Genomic DNA, 9,581 nt, shown 5'->3' on the forward strand with positions numbered 1-9,581 from the left:
CCCTTTGGGAGAGATGTTTTTACCCGTGCTGAGAAATACAGATGCAAAGAACTCATTTAGGAGCTCAGCTTTATCCCTCCTATCTGTTACCAGTTGCCCTGTAGCGGTCCTATGCTCCCATGCACCTTCCTTTTGCTCCCTACGCACCTAAAGAAGGACTTTTTATTGTCTTTTTGTTGCCAGCCTGAGGTCCATTGCTGCTTTGGCCTTTCTAACTGCTTCCCTGCAAGCGCGAGCCAAGCAGGTGTACTCCTCCTTGGCAGCTGCCCCCTGCTTCCACAGTCTGTAGGCCTCTCTTTTTCCCCTCCTAGGCTCTCCTGGATTTCCCTATTCAGCCAAGAGGGTTTCTGGGCTCTTTTGCCTCCCTTTATGTGCACTGGGATGGTCCCCTTTTGTGCCTGAAGGATCGGGCACCCTTCCTGGACTCCCACCTCACCAGGGCTCTTGCCCTTCAGTGCCTCACTTACTAATCCCCTGATCTGTCCTGATATTCCCCTGTTTCCATACATGACACCGCACCACAGACAGCCTTGTCCTCTCCTCCCCTAATGACAGCACACACATGCTGAACAGGAGCTGGGAATTGCACAGCATCCTGTCCAGGCTGAACAAGAAATCTCTTGGGAAGTAATCGTCCCAAACTACACTCAGGGTCCGGCAGACAAGAGGATGGAGCCGCTCGGGACTGTACGGTCTGCCCCAGGTCACATACTGCCAACCCCTAAGCGTCCTCAGTGTTGTTGTCTCCGCGTGCATGTGAACACATGCACACGTGTGTGTGTCTGCGTGAGCAAAGGTACGTGGCAGGTGGAAGCGCTGTACCAGATTATCGGGTTTCCAGTAAGCTGCAGATGAAACAGTTTCTCTCAGGAGCAGCAATGCCGCTAATGACCACGGTCAAACAAATGCATTGCAAGTCCATTATAAATGAGTGTCCCTTCATTAAGGAGGCTGGCAGTAGCCTGCGGTAGTAGTGGTTCTCCTCACGACAACATAATAATACTCTTACCCTACAGGCAGCAACTAGGAGAAGAAAGGAAAGCACACGGGGAGAGGAGCAGGGTCACTGGGCAAAGACAATCCAACCCTCCCGCTTCCAGCCTTGCACTTTGCAGGCAGCTCGCTGGGAGCTGCAGGGAAGGCCCCGGGGTCCCCGAGGTTGATGTACCACTTGCTCCAGCACACACAGAGTCCTGGATGAATGACTATTTCCAACTATTTGAGCGGGTCTAATAAAAGATAGCAGATTTACCCGAAGAACCTTGTCTGCCTGTCCCCCACATCCACGCTCTCCACGAGCAGCACTTGGGACTGCCCCATCTCCCCCTGCTTGGGGAGTCCCCCGAAGCCCCGGTGTAGGAGGTGGGGTAGGGCTTGGCCACCTGAATGAATCCTGGCCAGCCAGCCAGAGAGGGGGTTTAGACACACTGTGCTCTCCCTGGGGGGCAGATTCATTCCTGCTCTCCATAGGTAAAACATTAGGCTTCCTCCCTGCAAGGAGACTGCCCAGACTGGGCCCTTCCGCAGCACCGTGGTGCAATGCGGAAACAAGGCCCCCATAAAAATATAGGGTGGGAAGGGACCTCAGGAGGTCACATCTAGTCCAACCTCCTGCTCCAAACAGGACCAGCCCCAACTACATCATCCCAGTCACGGATGCAGATCTCCAAGGATGGAGACCCCACCACCTCTCCAGTGCTTCGCCGCCCTCCTAGTGAGAAAATTTTTCCTAATATCCAACCCTCCTTTGGTCTCACTCCATTAACAAGTCATGTATTCCCAAGGTGGCTGAGACGACTAGAGATGATTGATGGCCTTCACCAGACAAATGAGCTGACTCTCTGCTAAGGAATTAGGTTATCATGCTTATTAGCTAAATGGGATCCCAAGCATAGAACAGCATGAGAGGTGTATCAATTAGCGAGGAAGACAGATATTTCAAAGACATCGCTTGATTTACAAGTGAGCTAGATTAAACTAGAGAGCAGAAATTGGCTGAATCAGCAAATTCCCTTTTTTATCTCAGCATGAACGGTGAAGTCTTCACTCACCTTCTTTTTAAGACAAGTTTACCTGAGATACAACCAGGGAAGGGTTAACCCTGTAGTGGGCCCATGGCAAACAAACCCGTAGGCCGCCAGCTGAAGATGACATTTTTATATTGGCTTTTTTTCCCTCAATAATTATAATACATAAAATATGCACAACTGGGCCCTCTTCTTCACTTAGGGTCCTAGGCACGTGCCTAGTTTGCCTATGCATGAACTGCGCTTCCTTGAAATGAAGCCAAATTGTCAACAGGAACTTATTTGATCTGGACAATCCCCTGATTCTGCAAAAAGCTGTCATGATGAAAACTCTGCTAATTGCTATAGTGTCTTCGGTCCCAATTCCTGCAAGGCCAAAAAGTGTTTATACCTCTGTGTAGCAAGAGTGTCTCCTGCTCCTACTCTAGCATCCTCTGTGCCACTAATCTAAATCATTAGCAATTAATATTTATGTTTCATATTTCTGCCTTCCTCATTTGGAAACTGTTTTGCAGTTCATTAAGGGCCACTGTCCTTCTAGCAAGGATGGCTGCTTCTGCGAGCATGTTACAGGGAAAAGCAAACAGGTGAGCAGGAAGATCTATGGGGCCTCAAGAAAGGTCTATGAGGATCATGCCTGCCTCAATCTCCCTTGAACGGCCCCAACCCAGACCATCCCACCTGCACAGCCACATCTCTGTGGCGACCATCCCATTACAAATTAGCTCAAAGCACAGAGAGGTCTTGATAATACTCTGGGATATTCACCTGATACCTTTACCTTTCTCCCATAGAGCTCTGTTTTAAGGATCACGTTGTTTTGTATCGTAGAAACACCTTCCATTTTGTGCTGAAATGACGACAGAAAGCATCGCAAAGTTTGCTTTGTGGGTTGGAAGTTTTTGCCCTAACAGCCATAAAAGAACAGTAGGAAACACAGACTTCGTCTGCCACACTCAGAGCAAAGAAAAATGAAGTTGTTTTAGGGCATTAAGAAAAGCCTTCATGAATTTGCCTTGAGTAGAGTGCATATCAGACTGGTTCACTGGTAGCTGTCTCTATCTACTCAGTAAACAGTTTGTTTTCTATGCTACCCCATATTAGACATGCAGTAGATGGCTGAGAAGGAAGCCCTACTTTCCCACTGGTTGTGGCTTGGCCTTAACTCCTAGGAAAGCAGTTCCTACAGTGCATACTGACGTGCAATTCAGCTTTTAACTTTGTACCTTATAAAAAGTTTGGTGCTGACACTTGGGCCTCATTTCTGCAATCATCTCCAAGCTGGACCGATCCTTGCACGCCTTTCTGAAGCCCCACTGACGTTGGAGAAGCTACGTGTGGTGCAGCAGTCGGCTGCCATGAGACTCACTGGAGTGTCAGGACTCTCAGCAAAGCCAATAAACTTGAGGACAGAGGCACCGGGATTACTGCCTCCAACAGGAGATGTGCCATTTACTTCAATGGGAGCAGGTGTTTCTCTGACAAGCATTTTGGTCCTTCCTTTGGTGTAAAATCACCTAAATCCTAGAAGAGGAAAAACACATGAGCATCATACGCCAGCAGGAAAATGAATGCCTAGTCCCCCAAAGCTAAATTAATCTTCTTCTTCTTCTTCTCATATCCTTGTCATAAACTAGACGGTCTTCCAGAATCATGCATGTCTGAGATAGTTGATGACAAGTATTTAGCAGGATTTAGCAGATTCATTAGACTCTGACGGGGGCTCCGACGTGAACACGTTTGCTATGGCCATTATGTCAGCTGGAGCAGAATTAATCTATCCCTATTAGAGTAACGACTCCATACTCCTCTCCCTCCCACAGAGGAACGAGGGAGCACTGGCCTGTCCCCCCCGGTGTCCCCATCCCACACACTCTTCCCCACTTCGTACAGTCTTCTTGAGTAGGAAGGCCCTGCAGCCTTGCAAGACCATTCAGCTGGAGCTGAAGGGAGGAGGGCTGCTGCACTGGGTCTCTGCACGCCCCTCTCCGAGGAGGAGGTCTCTTCTGCTGAAAGCAACACCTGCTTTGTCACTGCTCTGGAGCAGCCAGGCAGAGAAAGGCTGTTGGGTCTGGCCATAAAACTCGAAAAGACCACGTGATTAGGACACTGGAGCAGTCCTCAAGCACTAAAAATCAGTCCAAAATGACGGTCCTGGGGCCAGGGTAGCATCATTTGGAAGAAGGGCCCTCTGCAGCGCAGGTAACTTTACTGTAAGCCCAAACTCTGAACTCCAAGGATGGAGATGTGTCTGCTATGCATTGGTCCAAAAAGCCCATACAATGAACTATGGGGAAAAGGTCCTAACGGCCTGGCTTTGGAGACACAGGATAAGATGCTCAGTGTGTTTTGGATGAGCAGCAGCAAGTGCTGGAGCATCCTGATTGTTCACCTACTTCCAAACTACTCCAGGATGGAAACCAGCATATTAACATCAGGCAAGAAAAGACTCTGCATATATATATATACATATATAGATACATATAGATATCTATATATATATAGGAACCACAGCAAAAAAAAAAGAACAAAAAATGTTCAGTGCCACATCGTGCCGAATAGAAAACATGTTGTAAGCCTGAGAGAGAGAGCTGTATTCATTTTTAAGCCATAGAGAGCTGTATTAATTTCTTGGCATCCAGACTAGAAAGAAGAAGAGCCCTTCTCTGGTGCACGGTGGCCTGATGCTGCACTGAACACAGCAACTTAGCTGATAGCAGAAATCATTTGGAGCTTGTTCTCAGATGATCACTGGATGAGGAGGGAAGGGGAAACATGCCTGTCTGTTGTTGTTAAACTTTGTTTAAATGTTTTCTCTCTTTCATGCTCAGGTCTGGACTCATCTTTTTTCGCTAAGAAGCTTTCCTATGGCCAGTCTGATAAGCAGAGCACAATAAGAAATAGGAGGTGAGAGAGGCGAAACGGTGCGCACAGACTGAGTCACCCATGGAAAAGAACTGCTATTAAATTGTTCTCTTTCTTTTCCCTTTGTAGTCCACTGATCCCGTAAAACTCAGATGACTGCTGGCTTATTGGGATTGCACGTCCCAGGCTGCTGTAAAGGAAATTGCCTTCTTGATCTAGGACATGTGAGCATGAGCAGATAAAGGAATTGGTAAGCAGCGGGTCAGAAAAGCCAATCCACCACTGTTTACTGGACTTTTGTAGCAATTTAAAACTCCGCTTTGACTTTGAAAAGGGATTTCTATTTAACTCTCACTGTTAAGTTTAGTATGGCCTCTGCTCATGTCCTCCCAATTGAAAATAGGTCCACAAATATGTTCTTATTAGGAAATTCCATGGGCGATCTCAGTGCAATACAGGGAGGCCCACGTATTGCTTTTAGCTACAGTTGCACTAACAATTCTGAAATATCTACTCTTGCTTCTTACCTAGAATTCTCCTTTGCATACTCCAATGTGGTTATTTCTTATTCCGTCAACATTTAAACAAATGAATGTGTAAGAGTGGCAACGCCGGCTGTACATGGCACTTCATTAATACCATTGTTCTCATACTCAAAGTAAATAATTTGCAAAACTGCATGAAAATATCCCACTGCAATATCAAAGGCTATTTAGGGACTAGGTAGGAGACACCTGCAATATGATGAAGAATAAAGTGCTATGAAATTGCACAGTATTCAGGACACACAACCATCTTCATCAACCTGTGTCACTATATCATCTTGTCGTTGCAAAAGGTTGGTTTAATGTTTGTGTCAAACGGCTATGGTGTAGTTATTGGAAGTTTCCTACACAGCAGAATGCAGTATAAATTGAAGAAAAGAGTGCATCCTTTCAAGAACATTTGCTGAAGGATTTTAATAACTTGGAAGTCATATTACTTATGCTATTTATTACCAGACCATCAAATGGCATGTTGGGAGTTCAGTTATTTATTTGGTTTAAAATGCTGCTATACGCTGCTATAATTGCAGTGCACTATGTACAGCAGATTATGTTTACAGCCTGAGAAAAAAAGTGTGTGTGTGTGTGTGTGAAAAGGAGAGCAAGAAACAGAGGAGCACAATACCCAGTGCTTGAAAACACATTATTAATTAAGGTTAAATACCTCTTTTTAGACAAACGATGCAGCTGGAATAAAGTTAGCCAGGCTTTCGATGGTAATACGTTCTACCTCAGCCTTGTGATCAGAGCTGAGGAAGAATGGTTTGCATTTAACAGCTTGTCAAACTTTATTCCAACTACATAGTTGGTCCCATAAGATATCAGCTTAAGAAATCCTTGTCTCTTGCATCATTTCTGGACCATCACAGCTACAACGTCAATCTTACACCACTTCATTAATAAAGTAATTTCTCTGGGCAAACGTCCTGATCTTAGCGTATTGTGTGAATATAGTGTGCTGAAATTAAGCAGTATCACTCTATTAACGTGGATAGGAGGCATCCAGCTCACTTTCTTGTGCATTCATGGCGAAATAGGTCTAGAAGGAAACTGCTGGATCACAGAATTTGATCCCATTTTACTAAGGGCAACTGCATCATAAAATCCCTTTTATAAACTAGTCGTGCTCCATTATAAAGCTAGTTTGCATTATTCCTCCCACTTCTACTCCAGAATCTCACTGCTGTGAAGGCAAGAACCTTCCTCTAACATTCACCCTAAACTTATTAATAGGCAAGTTATACCCATTTATTCCTATTGTGGCAATATTATCCTTTAGCTTAAACAGCTCCTTTTCCATTTTGGTGTTCTCCAAACAATAGCCCAACTTCGCCTTGCTTGCTAAATGCCTGCCCACTGGCACTCTCAAGGTCATGCCCTTCTTCCTGTATGACATTTTGATCATAGAAATCGTAAAGCAGGGCTGGAAAAGACCTCCAAAAATCTCATCTAGTCCAACCCCCTGCCTGAGGCAGGATCACCCCTACCCAAACTATCCTGTGCAACCATCATCTAAACTCTGCATAAAACTAACACCAACCCTGACATAACACAAGATATAACACCATGCTTTACCCTGCCACAAGTAAAGCCAGGGAACCACAGCAGCCAATGCCCTGCTTCTAGAAAAGGTTGTTAATATACCAGCAATATAATAATTGTCCATATCAACCCGACCACGGGGTAAAATTCCTTCCTGACCCCAAAAATGGCATTGGTCTGATCCTAAACGGAGGAGCAAGGCACCCTATCCAGGAACCTCTGGTTTTAAATCCCAGGAGGAGCACCGGCACACCCTAGTCAAACCCTCAGCCTTGGCTGTAACCAACACCCAATGCCTCTGCGGACACCCTGACACATGTAGCAGAAAGAGGGGTCAGGGACAAGCAGCAAAGCTCAGAAGCCTGGAAACACCCGTGGTAAAGCACAGGCATCACTACGCCTTGGTCATCCCCAACCAGTGGGTGTCCAACCCCTTCTTAAACACCGTCAGCGATGGAAAGTCCACAATGCCCTGAGGCCTCGATTCCACAGCCTTGCTATTTTACCAGTGGAAGTTTTTCCTGCTATTCGACCTCAGCCTACTTTGCTGCAACTCCAAGTCATTGGTCTGCATCCTCCTCTCTGCAGCAAGAGAGAAAAGGTGCTTGCCCTCTTCTTTCTGGCAGCCCTTCAAGTATTTGAAGACTGCTCTCATGTCCCCTCTTCAGCATCTTTTCTGCAAGCTCCTTCAGCCTCACCTTGTATGACTTGCTTTCCAAGCTCTTTACCATCTTTGTCACGTGCCTCTGGACCCTAGACAATTCTTCCTAACTGTGTTATCAACACATTTCAATTGCAACTATATTTTTGCAATTTTTGCAAATACCTTAATGAAAATATTCAGTAAGATTGGCCTCCACCCATCTCTGAACCTCGGATACAACTGAGGTCAAACCAGTGGGCCCAGAGTTGTCTGAATCGCTTTGCCCCAGTATGAAACCCCGCTCCCACACACCCCAACGCGATAGACTCATTACAAGTTCTTCCTGCACTACGGGTGATTTCGTGTGTCCATTCGTGCAGAGTTCAGGAGTCGAGATTTTTCTGGTCTTCCCAACATGAGTACACTGAGCTCTTTGAGTCCTGAAGCTTTTCCTTGAATGTAAAAATGTAAGGTTAGCTTCATAAGAAGACTTCATATTTCTTTCCATTTCTTGAGCAGGTAACAGCAAGAAAAATTCCCAACTTCTCCTAGTCTTTCAGTTTCGTGCAGACTTTTAATGGATGGACCAGCACCTATTCGTGTATGAAAATTCACTATGGGAATTGAAGACTCACTAATCATTTTATTTTCATTTGCACAACATTTTATTTTACATAGGAGCTCAGAGACGCTATTTATAAAAATGTTTCTGATTATGTTTTGCATCTGTAATAGCCTAGCAAACTTCCATCCAAATTCCTACCTAGAGCCCTGGGACCGCAGAGAGAGATGGTGTACAAAGCGTCTACCTTGTGTGTGACAGGCTACAGCACAGTTTGCAATATCTCCAGGTTAAAATGGTCTTATGTTACAATAATGCTGCATGCCTCCATTTCCCTAACTGGCTTTTACGTGGGGGAAGGATGAGTTAATGGTGTTTTGAAGTAGATCTGTGATGAATGATGAGCCATTTTGCATACAGTGACAAAAATGGAAGCCCAAACGGATTCAAGCTCCTCTCCTGTTTCTGGTTACCTGCCTGGGACTCTGCCTGGGGCCCAAAGCCACTGTATGGCAGTTGACTAATAAATGCAGTTTTTCTTTAAGAAGAGCTGCCCACTTTGCTGCATGAAACCCATATCCAGGAGCTGAACCAGGAGGTGGGGGCTATGCATAGCAGGGGGCCAAGGACCAGACGGCCTGGTCTCAGAGGTCAAGCAGCCAGGGGCTCACCCAGCCTAGATGCCTGCACTGGCATCAGAGGGTGCTGCCCCCACTCCAAGACACTGGGTGCGTCTACACGTCCATTAATGTGCCATAATTACTGCACATTAAATTTAGTACTTGTATAACCAAGAACTAAATCACTGCCAGCACAAGGCTTTTTAGTGATGCTAACTGTGCAGTAGCCTAATACTGTGTACTAGCATAGGTTTTGCCTTGCACGCTACTGCACAATAGAATTAGGCTACTGCACAGTTAGCATCTCGTGTCAACTCGCCCACTGTGTATATCTGGGGGTCCCGAGCAAGCGGGGAACCCGTGGCACTGGGTTTCTATCTGGGGGCAAGGCACTGCTAGGAATTAATGTCAGAATGGCATTTTCAAAGCACAGACTAATACTCTTGGTAGTCTGAAAAGGATCATCCAGCCTTTGGATCCAAGTTCTTCAATTTTGGATCTTCGGGGGGAGGACCAAATCCCTGGAGATCCTTGCCTCTGTGCAACAGTGGGTCAAGAGTGTGGCTCCTGTGGCATAACTGGGCTGGTAACCAGCGGGGTGACAAAGTGACAGGCCATGGATGCAAGGGATAGACCCCCAAGTCCCATGGAAGTTGAAGGAGGCAGTACTAGCTTTGTGCTTCTCCCACCAGATGGGGAACCCATTCGAGTAGGAGTCCAGGTGGCAGCACCAACTGGTGACAGAAATCCTTTGGAGATGAACTGCCAAGAATGGAC

At 46.1% G+C, this 9,581-nt stretch overlaps 1 long non-coding RNA gene across 2 annotated transcripts; it reads left to right on the forward strand.

Moving 5' to 3' along the window:
- The first annotated feature begins 4,005 nt into the window (after positions 1-4,005).
- On the forward strand, positions 4,006-8,571 carry LOC109299417. 2 transcript variants are annotated; one of them, XR_002097826.1, is made up of 4 exons: positions 4,006-4,229; positions 4,859-4,934; positions 5,022-5,142; positions 8,358-8,571. It is a non-coding gene; the product is annotated as an uncharacterized LOC109299417 (long non-coding RNA). The 2 variants fall into 2 exon arrangements; XR_002097825.1 differs by lacking the exon at positions 4,006-4,229 and having other exon boundaries at positions 4,793-4,934.
- The last annotated feature ends 1,010 nt before the right edge of the window (positions 8,572-9,581 follow it).

The sequence above is a fragment of the Gavialis gangeticus genome, unplaced genomic scaffold (genome assembly GCF_001723915.1).
Source record: "Gavialis gangeticus isolate Ggan-Ray unplaced genomic scaffold, GavGan_comp1, whole genome shotgun sequence".
Taxonomy (NCBI): Eukaryota; Metazoa; Chordata; order Crocodylia; family Gavialidae; genus Gavialis; species Gavialis gangeticus.